Consider the following 13,114-nt stretch of genomic DNA (forward strand, 5'->3'; position numbering starts at 1 on the left):
AGGGTTTAGAGTTTAGGGGTGGGGTTTAGGGTTTAGGGCTGGGGTTTAGGGTTTAGGGTTTTGGGTTTTGGGTTTAGAGTTAATTAAGGAGTGGGGTTTAGAGTTAAGGAGTGGGGTTTAGGATTTAGGGTTTAGGATTTAGGGTTTAGGGTTTAGAGTTTAGGTTTTAGGGTTTAGAGTTGGGGAGTGAGGTTTTGGGATAAGATTTCAAATTTTGAAAAATAAAAAAAATTAAATTTTTTCAAAAGATAAAATGCTATTTTGATCATTTTAGTTTTTGAAAGTTATTTTTGTGACATAAACTTAAGAAGATGCTATTTTTGAGATTTGCCCAAACAAATATCCGAAATATCGAATTTGGGGCTCTCTAGATAACAAAAATGAAATATACCCTACATGCCATATATTCAAAAAGCATTATTATTATATTAACACTTTACCTAATATATTAGTAATATTATCTTGTTCAAAGTAACATTTGCAAAATTTCAACATTTATTATGTTGGTTGCAATGCATGTTTGGATATAGGTATAAAATTGGTATTATGCTGTTTTGAAACGGGTTTGGATAACTAGAATGTTAAATAATAAAACCTCTAAAACGTGTAAATCATATTTAGCACATATCTAAAGCATGTAAAACATATTTAACACATGCCTGAAAAGGGATAAACAATATAAGTTTAATAAAATTAATTTATATAAATAATTTATTTTAATTTATTTTTAAAATTAATTGATAATGAAATATTAATAAAATAATGCAAATAATACTTAAAACATATTTTCATATCTTTTTGTGTTGTTAACAAGTGTTCTAACAACTTACGATTTCATGTCTAATTTGATATCTAAACATGAATATAAAAATATAATTTCAAAATATATAAACTATCAATTCATTTCCACGTCAGCGACGGGGACGATTCGCGGGGATATCTCCCGGCGCTTCTTGCAGCCGTAGACTATAACCCGCCAGATGACGATCAGCACGATCACGGTGATCACACTTCCTATGCTTGCCCAGCCTTCTGCTGTGATACCTCTTGAAACTCTAGGTAGAGTATCCGTACGCTCCATCTAATCGAAAAAAAAAAGTTAGACGAAGAAAATTATTCATGGTTTAGTTTGGTTTAGCTTTATTTCCTATTATAATTACATTATAATTACATTTCATATCTAATTTATAATAATAAAAAACTGGTCCTAGTAACTAACTTTATAAAATTTGATTGTGCCTTGTTTTAAAATTATGACAGATGATTTAATTTGGACTTCAACACAAACTATAGTTCATACGGCCCATAATAATAATTAATAAAAAACTGGTCCTTGTAACTAACTTTATAAAATTTGACTGTGTCTCATTTGTTTTTAGCTTCTCCTTTAAAATTACGACAGATGATTTAATTTGGACTTCAACACAAACTATAGTTCATACGGCCCATAATAATAATAAAAACCGGTCCTAATAACTAATTTTATAAAATTTGACTGTGCCTCATTTGTTTTTAGCTTCTCCTTTAAAAATACGACAGATGATTATAATTATTTTTAAAAAATTTCTTTTATTATAATGTTTTCTCAAACTAAATAAAATTTATCCATAAAAATATAAGATACAAAGTTTATATTTATTTTACATAATATAGACTTGATTTATATAAGTTTTTAATAAATAAAAATAATATTTAAGATTTATATAAATTAAAAGTTTTTAAAAACAATGAAAATAAAATGTTATCTATTATTATTATCATTAACGTTGACAAAAAATCTATTATTATTGTTAACTAGGATAAGACCTGATGAGATTAAAATGACAATTAATATATTCATATATATGTATAATTTTTAACTTAAAATAAAATAATAATAATTGATTATATTTAACATGCATAATAACTTACGAAAACTATATCTAAAAATTAACGGTTCGATTTTATCAGAAATTGTATAAAATCATGGTTGAATTTTGTTAATTTAACGATCAAAAAAATGAAGCCTATATTCATTATTTTTTGGTTTTGGCTGGGTTTATTTAAAGGTCCAGTAGTTCATATTTAGCCTGAAGCCTAGCCTTTTTGTAAATAAATAATTACAATTCGTAATCCAGACTTGTAGATTAATAATCGAAGAGTTTACAAAAATTACATATATCTCTATCATCTATGAAAGAAAAATAACAAAGGGGATTACGGTTCCACGATGGTTTATTAAACACTTAGAATTGATGAAGTTCTAACTCACATAAACGAAGATAATTATTACGAACAAAACCATCTCTAGGGTCTCTCCCACAGGTTCACTGTATTGTTTCCACGCACGAATCACTTTCACACTTATACATAATTAATATTTTTATATTTTCAATATTTCACTCGATCTCAACATGTATGTACTTACAAGAGATATAACTAACCTTTTTGCAAATAATTCCTGTAAAGCAAGATGCTCCTTCTTTTCACTCGATCCCAACCTGCAATGCAAGGAATCTTTAAAGCATCCGAATCAAGCAAGAAAGAAAGAAAGGGAAAAAGATGCAAGAAGTAACCTTTTGTCAAAAAAAAAAATGCAAGAAGTAAGAGTCTCGAGAGATGACTAATTATATTAAGAAGTACCTTCCTATATTACAACACTGCCCCTGGATATTATCATTTACTCTAATTTTTATGGAAATTTTTAGTAATCCCTATATAGCATTTCACCAGCACCTAATATAACATAACCGGTAAAACTGAACATCACACAAAACCATTTAATCATATTCAATATTCAATAATTTGAATCAGTGTTCTAAAAATGGGTCTATACGTCCGCCTAACATGCAACCTAGCGGTTTCATGAATAATGATTCGAAGCAAAGCATCCATTAAGAAAGGAACATACTTTGAGCATTCTCAGCATTGACGTTCTTAGGAAGCACAACAAAGGCCTTGGAGACTTTCTTCACCTCTTCCACAATGTTAAAGAGCTCGATATTCACCATAGAATATTGCCCTAGAATGTCCTGCCTGTTAAAAGAATAAATTATCAGACAACTTCTCATATAGACAGACCAGAAATAAAGACAAAACTCCCACACAAACCATTTAGGACTAGTGTTGGTTCGACCATAAGTGTCAAAATCTTCTAGGATCCGAGAAATTGCTTTTAGGTGACTAAGCCATTTCGTGACTGCAAATTAATACCAGAACAATGCATTGAGATAGCTCAACTACTCCGACTGCAGGTCTCAACCATCCATGGCCTTGGGCAGTTCGTGGTAGAACCGCCATCTGCAGGAAACAATATTATAATGGAGTGGTTAAGTAAAATACTATCATAACAATGTGATAAAAAAACATATCAATATCTACACGAGGAAGATAATCCAATAAACGATTGGATGAGCTATGCTCCCAGAAGGGCATCGCTTAACATAGATATTCGCTTCGAGTTTCCCTTGGCTGAAGGAAAAATGATCTCTTCTCAAACAAGGGATAAGAATTTCAGGTCAATCAACTATTTAAATAGAGTATGGACCTTTAGTAACTCTTCAAGGAGGCGAGGTGCAAGCTCTAGAACACGTCTGAAATCACCCTCCAGGGCTGGAGACAAGGCTGCTGATTCACGAGTCAAGTAAAAATGAAAAGTGAGTATTTCAGTTAAATCAATATTTAGTGTTACAGATGCTTAATATAAGAGATCGACCACCTTCACTATGGCAGGATGCTGCTTCCAAAACTTAGCTTGCTCTTGCTTCATGTTCTTGGGGTCCAAACTTAGCTCACAGCTGCCTTGGTAAAAACGTCCATAACTTTGCTGAACAATGAAGATTTTCGAACATTTCATACAAAATACGGAAACACACTCGAAAGTATATGTGTAAAATACGGAAACACACTCGAAAGTATATGTGTATGAGTTAATAATATACCTTGGGGCCAACGAAGATAATATATGCGGAAAGAGTTTGATGCATGACATAGTTCCCGGTATACTTGGATGACCTCGAGAGAGATATAACAGCAATCACAAGGGGCAAGAGGATACAAACACCGACTATCCAGAGCAATAATATGCCACCGGATGCTCCATCTATGTCAAGGAGAAATTGAGGAAGAGCAATGCCCATTTGAAAGCCCTATACCATCACATTAGTTTCAATAGGCTTGACCAAGACGAAGGAAAATGCGACAGCCATCTGGAAGACCATACTTTGCAAAGTTTTCACTGGATACTGGGTCAGTCAAAATATTTGTTGGCCTCTGCGGAGTTGAAAACACACGCACATAAAAAGAAAACTTTGAGGTGCAGCCGTAATAATTAAAAAGGGAGGAAGTATCAACGAGAGAAGAAAGCATTTGGACCTGGATCAGGATGGTATTGAATGGACAGCCTTCTATAAAGCTTTCTTTATGTCGGAATCTGAAACTCCAGGTTCCAAACCAAGTAAACTAAATAGGTCAAAAACTTGAGTCTGTTACAAAATAAGAAAGTAGATTTTGTGTGTTACAAAATTAACGAGTATCAAGAAGGTAAGTAAACCAATCAGAGTCTTGAGATATTAACCTCAAGGCTCATGTTCTTAGTGTAATAAATCAAGAAAATCATGACGACCCACAAGTGTCAAGTTACTCCATGTAGAGAAGTTAGAGATCTGCGGCGGAGAAAATATCAACAAGTTAGGAGGAGAGTATCAAATATTGAGCTGAGTGGAATTAAATTTACCTTTTTTGAACAAGGATCTCTTATATTTGCCAGATCGAGACACTGACAATGAATGGTCCTTTGTTTCTTGGAGACAGCAGGGCTCAACTTGACCCCCATCCTTTTTTTTTCTTAGTCAAAAACGAGTCCTAATCAGACAGACAGGGATCCTGCACCATTCCAAAAGCTAAACGAAGTTTAATACAGGGCTGGGTGTGCATTTGCATAAGGCCACTGAAATTAGGGTTCAACCAATTAGACTAGACTAGGAAAGGTTTCGACGGGAACAATTTGAGATGGACACAACAAACCTTATGATGAAGAAAGCAAAAGGAAGTGTTGGTCTCGGAGAAAGCCTACCAGAGAGAATATCGAATCAGATCGGAGAGGGCCGATCGGGAAATAGCAACAAACGGTGTTCCAGTTTCTTTTGTTTCTTTGGTACAGCGTTTACTAGCTCTTTAAGTTTTACAATTAATATCTATCCCTTTTTAAATAATAATAATATTCATTCATTTTTCTCGCCATTTATAATATCGCCACAACCAACCAAACCCACTTGCGATCCAGGTTTGAATACTACTATGTTCTTTCTTTCTTTCTTTTTTTCTTTTTGTAGATTGGTTTGTTCCACTCATCAAAAGATGAGAGAGCAAAGAAGTGAAAGTAAGACTAAACCTACATGGAATTATCAGTTGAATAGGCAACTGTAAGCCAAATTACAGCTCTTACGATCATCCAATGAATTGTTCATCAGCTGACATTACTTAAAAGGCTCTAATGACTGAGTATTTATATATATATATATATTTTTATATATATATATATGTATATGTATATATATATATATATGTATATGTATATATATATATATATTTGGAGCCGTGCGTGCGTTGCATTACCAACTTGTAGATCCTTTAATATATGTTTATATATTTCCCCTAGTTGCAGGTTTTGGAAGAGGAAGAAGAGTCCTAGTTCCCGTCTCAAAAGAACAAGCGAAGGAAACTAGTAAGATGGACACTGACAAAGCTTATGGTGAGGCAGCTGATGTCAGAGAATCCAACTCAAGGTAGTGCCTAAAATTCTCTGTATTTACTTCTTTCTTCCTTCCTATGACGATTTCTAGCAAGTATCTTTTTAAATGTTCCTAGTTGTTTTTCTTCTTTATACTTATAAATGTTAACAACTAAATGTAATGCCATTTGGCTGCCTCTTTCTGAACTGTTGTTGTTACAAGCAAATGAAATGGATCCTGCATTACAGTGTTAACGTACATATTTGATCTCCCAAAGCTCGACATCTTCTCCTCTATCGTAGGCCTTGGTGTACTGAGGGATCTGTTTGAGGTCGATGCGCTTGCCCACAAAACTACTCTTCTTGTCGCCTGTTCCATACCCACTTAATTGAATCATCTCTAAACTTCATCAACATTGATTCTAACAAGTATAAAAAGGGAGCATATCTTCTTTGATGTATCTTCTGAAGCATGCGTAGCCATTGGCAACAACGTTGAGATCGTCTAGGCTGAAGTTGTATCTTTTCTCCAGACCCAGATATAGTACCTGCCAATCAACATTTATGTATGTCAATGTGGTTGGTTGCTTTTAAAGTCTCCAACTAGTTATATAGTTACCTTGTCACAACCCAAGGACATGACTCTCTTTAACATGCTGAACAAGGCTATGGTTAGATCATCGCTGTAGATCACATCTGCTGCAAAAATGAAGCTTGCACTTTTGACTTGTTCAAAGTCAAAAGTATATAACATAAATATGAAGAAAAGAGGAGATGAAGATGATTCATTACGGTTTAGGATCACGATGAGTATCTTGAACAGGCCATTCGCTCATCCAGTTGAGATCACGAACGTTAACAATAGCTTGAGGGTGAAAGAGGGAAGAATTCAATTCCAAAGACAGTTTGCCAAGAATTTGGTCTCCGTGGTCTATGGCACAAGAGAAGGTGGGTGAGATATAGGTATAGTTTGAGAGGAAGGAAGGAAGGATGTGAAGAAGGTGTACCAGTAAGGAAAACAGCCTTGGCCACCCCCTGGAAAATGATAAGAAGATGCATTTGGTGAAGGAATTTTAAAGATGTATAGATAATATTTAGAGTTGAAAAAGAAAACCTGTTCCAGCACCGAGTTCAAGGCACACAAGGCCATTGAGTAGAGACGATACAAAATCTGATAGGACGAGTTCTGATTTCCAGACCTGAAGAGAGAAGGGAGGGAGGAAGTGGTGGAAGCCATAAGCATAGAAGAAAAGAAAAAAAAGCAAAGAGAGAGAAAGAGGAACTTCCCTGCAGACCAACATCAGGGAGGGTTGATGTGATAGAATGCTGAATGGTGACAGTAAACGACCCGTGACCGTGAGAGGATGGGCCTGTTGGTTCACCAAAGTTAGGAAAGTAAATGCAGATGAATGATGACAAGTGAAGTGTGAGATGGAGAGGCTTCCTTACTGGTTCTTGGCCACCTAGGAAGAAGAGAAGGTGAAGCGGGAAAGAAAGGGTCCGATAGTGGCGGGTGGGCAACCCAGATGAATCTCGCTCATCACATGATCATTCTCTGAATCCTCCATCCATCTTAGGCTCTCCCTCAAAGATGATATGATTGTGGTGATTGAGAAAGAAACTAGTTGGAATTCGTCGATTTTTAGGGTTCTTCTAGGGATCGCTGGGGGTGTTTTTAATTTTTTTTTAATAAAATAAAACAATAAAAAAAAAACTAATCATCACTTTAGGTTTACAAAGAAATCATTCACAGACACAGACACGGATGGTAACTGAAGAAGAAGAAGAAAGATCAGTTTCGTGTGAGGGCTTCCACGCGAGCCGCGACCTCATCAAAATATGGGACGTTGGGCTGCCACGACGCTGTTCAACGACTCATCTTCCTTGTCCCCTCTCCGCTTGCTTTCTCCATTGACTCTGTCCTCATGTTCTTACTACTACTACTCACCAAATATTCACCTGCCGCATCTGGAGGCGGGTTCGCCAATCGTCGTCTCACTGATCTCGCCTTTGGTCTTCCCACTCGGCGAATCTGTTTTTCAGATAACAACAACACCCACGTTAATTATTACTATCTCCCAGGTGTTTGGGTATATTTTTGGTATTATGGATATTTTTTTTTAATTTTCGAGTTCGGATTTTTGAGTATAATTTTGGATTTATAGATATTTTGTGGGTGTTGCACAAAAAAAAAGATATTTTGTGGGTATCTATATTATTAAAAATAAAGTACCTTTTGGTACTATTTGAAACTTATATAGTAGATTAAATGAAAATTGTTTGGAAACAAAGATAACAGATTAAATATTTTTTTATTTACATATTTAGTCACTGTATTTCTTTCTCATTTACATATTCGGTCATTTGAAAACTTGGATAGCAGATTAAATGAGAATTATTAGGAAACACGGACAACAAATTAAATATTTTTTTTATTTACACATTTAGCCATTGTATTTCTTTCTTATTTACAAATCTGTCATTTCACTTAAAATCAAAAATTAAAATTAATTAATTACAATGAATTGTTATTTCTTTTTGCTGAAAATAAAAACACAAACTGTAATATATAGTATACTAGGGTCGGCCCGTCCTACGGACGGGATATACTTTACTTGCGATCTAGATTATCATTTTTGTATGATTTTATGGTTTATGTTTTAGGTTTGCATATGTAAGTGATAGATATGATAATGATTTTTGTCTGTTAGAAAATTTTACGTGAGGAGGGATTAAATATGATAAGATATATTTTGCTTGTTTACAATAGTTGTTTAAGAGTTGTGGCATTGATATGTTTGTGAGGGCTTTAAATGGTTTTTATGTTGTTTTCTTTTACAAAAATTTGATCTCATATTCGGTGTATTGTGGTTTGTAATATTTCGGGTTCGGAATGATTGGGTTGTGGATAACTATTTTGTGTATGTTATAAGAATAATTACTCTTTATGTTGAAATCATAATCTTTCGACATGCTAAAGGAGTGGAAGTGGTGATTATTTGAAGTTGCATTTTTTTATTAAAAATAGAATGTTATATTGAATCCGAAGAAGGTAATAAAGCAAAGTTAATCAAAATAAGAAAACATTGACACTCAAAATTATAAAGATCATATTAGTTCTATAACATTTCTTTTCAATATAGAGACGCCACGTAAGGAACATTTAATCTATCTCCAGCATTTGTCAGCTCGAGACATGTCGGTTTGCCGTTCATGACAATACATAAATTTCATGGATTCTTCATATTCTCATGTTCATAGCAAAATTATGGCATAAATATAGTTATCTTTACCACAATTGTGGTTTGCATATGTGAAGATGTATTAGTCCTTATTGCGTTTTTGTTTCAATGTCAAATTTGTTTGTTTGTTTTCCTAATATTAATTCTTGTATAGAATAAGTAAAGATTTTCTTATTTAATCTCTCATACACTGACTTTTACAGTCATCGATCTGAAATGAATTGAACGGTTTTAGGATATTTTAAATTCTCTATGTTACAATTAAAAAAAGTAAAAGAAAAACGCATTGGTTAAAATTTAATCGTATGTTTAAAGAGAATCCTGGACAGCGGTCCGTCTTGGAACTTCTACGTGTGCAGCGCCAAAGTAAATTATTAAGTTCTTTGTGAACTTTTATACACTATCATCTCTGTATACTTTATAACATAAAATTTCTACAGTTACCTCTTTAAATATTTAACATGCACATTTGGCTACTATGAAGATTCCATTTCTGACCTAAGTTTTTGTTTAAAAAATAATAATAATACAGTTATATCATCACAACTACATCATTCACAATTTACATTCGCATCCAGAATGCTCTTGCTGACTTGACGCCCTCATTTTATAATTAATATTTGATTATATTATAAAATTACTTACAAAAGATGAAAATTATTTAATTTCTACAATTTTTTTTTAATTTAACTTAATAGTACAAATATTATGATATTTAGCTAACATATATTATACTTCCTTCTGTATCGAAAATCCACATTATAGAAAAAAATGGTTTAATTTTTTTTTTTTACATTTTCAATTCATTACTAAATGGTTAATTGTAAATTTCAAAAAATATAAATGTTTTTATTAAAATTTTATTGGTTTAGAAATTAATCTATTGATAATCAAAATTTCGTCTGTTTTCTTAATACTGGTAAAAGTTCTAAACCATATATATTTTTGAAATGGAAAGAGTATTAGATTAGATGGTTAACTAACATGGGTTATTAAATCTTTAAATATATTGAAATTTATGTTTGTTATCAATTTTTTTTTTGCTCGTGACTCGTCACCAACATGTTTTTCGTTTTTGATGTTCAATAATATGTGAAAGTAGGTGTTTTTTTCTTCACATATTTCAACCGCGCAAATGTGGATCTGTTTCATTTTTGTTATATTTTTTTCTCTATTGTATAGTTGCTTGTATAAGGGTTATGTTCACCTTACCAAATTATATTATTTCTAGATCTGGTGTATTTGATAAACAGCGACAAAACCATAAGTTCTCATAACAGCCTCTGTACCCAGTAAAACCTTTAAAACACATCCAAAGCCAGGTAAATAACCGAAACAGGAAGCATAATTTTACAGTAAAGCTTAGAAGAGTCGGATCAAGACATAAATTAAAGAGTTAACAAAAGTCCAAAACCATCAAAATCCAAAACGTCAACGAAATCAGCGGAAGAACAAATAACAGGCTAAAGTCATTGAGTATCACTGTAAATTTTGGAGGCAAAAACCTACACAGTGCAGGTTTGACGCCTTTTTGTTTTTCAATCTTCATCTGATCCCATCTTTTTTACTCTCTTTGATCCTTTCTTCTTATCTTCCTCTTCCTCACTATATTTGTTTTCATAATTCTCTTCATTCTCATTTTCTTCTCCCTCCTCCATGCCTTCTTCTGTAACCTCACCCTCCAAATCACTGGTTCTTTTCAAAACCTCAACTTTAAGTAATGTCTTTTGATCACAACTGATCCAACCATCTCTTACGCAAAACTCATCAGCAAGTCAAATTACTAGTATCTTCTGCAAGTTTTTTAGCGTTTCCCCATTTCCAATCTTGATCGGCTTTTAACCTTCTCTAACTTCATTGTTCTTTGCCTCGACGCTTGCTCCTAAACTTTTCAATGTCTAACAAACATCAGTTGAAGAAGAGTATAGCTTCAGCTCCATCCATGAAACTAACCTTTTGAAAGAGCCATACATTGTTTGAATCCGCAAGAAGAGCCCATAAGCCTTTCTCTTTGTGGTAAGGAGAGGGAGGAATAGCGCCTAAGAGTCAATTGAAAAGTTTTAGAGTGATCCAAGCTTGAACTATCACCTTCTGTTTTGCACGTGACTCCTACTTTCAAAGAAGGTATCATTTCTATACACCTTCTCGATGTCTACAACATTGCTCTCCGACAAACCAGCAACCCCCGGAGGAGTTGAAGACGTTCTTCCAAGTGAAGCTCTTGAAATTCTCGGAATGATCTAACCTGCAACGCAATCTTTTGAGCGATGAATTTACTGAGATAAGAGAGCCTACAATAAAAAAAACAACATTAATAAACCTGAAAATTGTAAACGTTCTGGAAAGTTAACTTTAAAAAAAAATCTTGATACCTTAACAATGCACTCATTTAATCTTAAAGCTTTATCCCCTTGCCAACACTGCTCTGTTTGCAAGTACCATCGATTAATATCGTGTTAATAATCACGTATGATCGTATTGTAAGTGGCAACATCAGGCAAAACAATCATTATATCAAGAATAAACATAGGTTTATTGGTCTCCTCGGATTACCAGTAGCCACTTACCAGAAAAATTAGAAGTTATCACATCAGGATGACAGGAACAACACCAGAAACTTTAGGAAACTAAATCTTGTTGACCTGACCAGACCAGAAAACAATTAATCTGTGAGAAAACATTTCCTACAATATTATATGAAAATTCTTGCCATCATTAAACCCTGTTAGCCCATTAATCAATCTGATATAGAATCTATAAACAATCCATCACCGACATTTCCTACAGGTTAGCTCTGAATCTATAAGCAATTCAATTGAAAATAAGGCTAACTTTCTCTATAATTGACGCTTTACATTTCCAGTGGTTTTTTTGCAGTGGATAATAAGTTGGGAAGAAGGTAATTTCGAGGCCAAAGTGGTTTGTTCTGCCTTGCATGTTTGAAGTTGTTCACCCTCTTTTAATTCAATTCCATCCCAAGACTCTGTTAATTTCTCAAAACCTTGTAAGTGATAACATCGGATTTTCATAAAATGGTCAGAGAAGAAGGCTTAAAACAAAACCTCAAAAAACAATTTGTTCAAAGAATTAACGTTAGTTTCCTTTTGAAAAACTTCATCAGATTTCATAAAGTAGTCAGAGTAGTATGAAAGCAAAACCTGGAAACTCGATCTACCCAGACTTTAGGTACTGCCGCTTCCAGTCAACTGATTCTTAAACGGTATTAGGGATTGAAACCGGGACCCTCAAAATCATTGTACGGAGCCTTCTTAGATCTGCAGCAAGAAAATTGTCATTGTATATCAAATCAATAAAAAAATGCAGATGAGAGATGAGGATGAAAGAGTTACTCATGTTTTGATGAAGCCACGAAGACCTGGTTTAAAGCTTGAGTTGATTGCACCTCAAAATATCATGAACGCATGGAAGCTTGATCGCCCTTATGTTCACATACTTATACCTAACACACACCGTCTCGCAGAACTCATCGTGAGCGACCGGATCAATGAGATTTAACACGAAAGCCTTAAATCGGACCGTTTTAGATAATATGAAGAAACTCAGGCGTCGACGCCGTCGAATGAAGGGGAGAGAATGTGTTTTGTCTTCCTGAGACACGTGTCACTTTTTTAGAGCACGACTTTCTGATCTGTCTGCTGAGGTGGCGCATTCTGGAGTGAATAAACTCTATTTTATATAAATAGATTACTCTGCTACAATAAATTTTCAAGAAAACCAAATATCATAAAATTAATAATAATTCATAAAAACCTACTGCAAAAAATTAAATTATTTTTAAATAAATAAAAAAATTAATAGGTTAATATATAAATATTACAATTACATCAAATTGCATCAAGTTATAAAATTATAAGTATAATATTAGGTACATATAAAAAATTATTATCAAACATCTACATAATAATATAATATATTCTACTCTAAATATATTTTACAAAAACATAAAAATATAAATGGACATTTTATAAAATCAATGGTTTATAAATTTACATTGAAAGCAAGTTAAATCCAACATCCGCGCGAGGGCGCGGGTTAAGATCTAGTATGAATTATAGACCCAAATCGATCCGGATTCAACAGAAACCGACCCCAACCGAAAATTTCTAAGTACCTAGTTAGATCAAAATGTTTATTATTCGAA

At 33.6% G+C, this 13,114-nt stretch overlaps 1 long non-coding RNA gene and 1 pseudogene across 2 annotated transcripts; both read right to left on the reverse strand.

The window, feature by feature from the left end:
- Positions 1-2,196: 2,196 nt before the first annotated feature.
- LOC111205041 lies at positions 2,197-9,490 on the reverse strand (annotated as a pseudogene).
- A 745-nt stretch (positions 9,491-10,235) lies between these two features.
- On the reverse strand, positions 10,236-12,695 carry LOC106414153. Of its 2 annotated transcripts, none has more exons than XR_007328354.1 (3): positions 12,303-12,695; positions 11,325-12,227; positions 10,236-11,209 (listed from the first exon to the last, which is right to left on the reverse strand). It is a non-coding gene; the product is annotated as an uncharacterized LOC106414153 (long non-coding RNA). The 2 variants fall into 2 exon arrangements; XR_007328353.1 differs by having other exon boundaries at positions 10,240-11,197.
- Positions 12,696-13,114: the final 419 nt, after the last annotated feature.

The sequence above is a fragment of the Brassica napus genome, chromosome C9 (assembly GCF_020379485.1).
Source record: "Brassica napus cultivar Da-Ae chromosome C9, Da-Ae, whole genome shotgun sequence".
Taxonomy (NCBI): Eukaryota; Viridiplantae; Streptophyta; class Magnoliopsida; order Brassicales; family Brassicaceae; genus Brassica; species Brassica napus.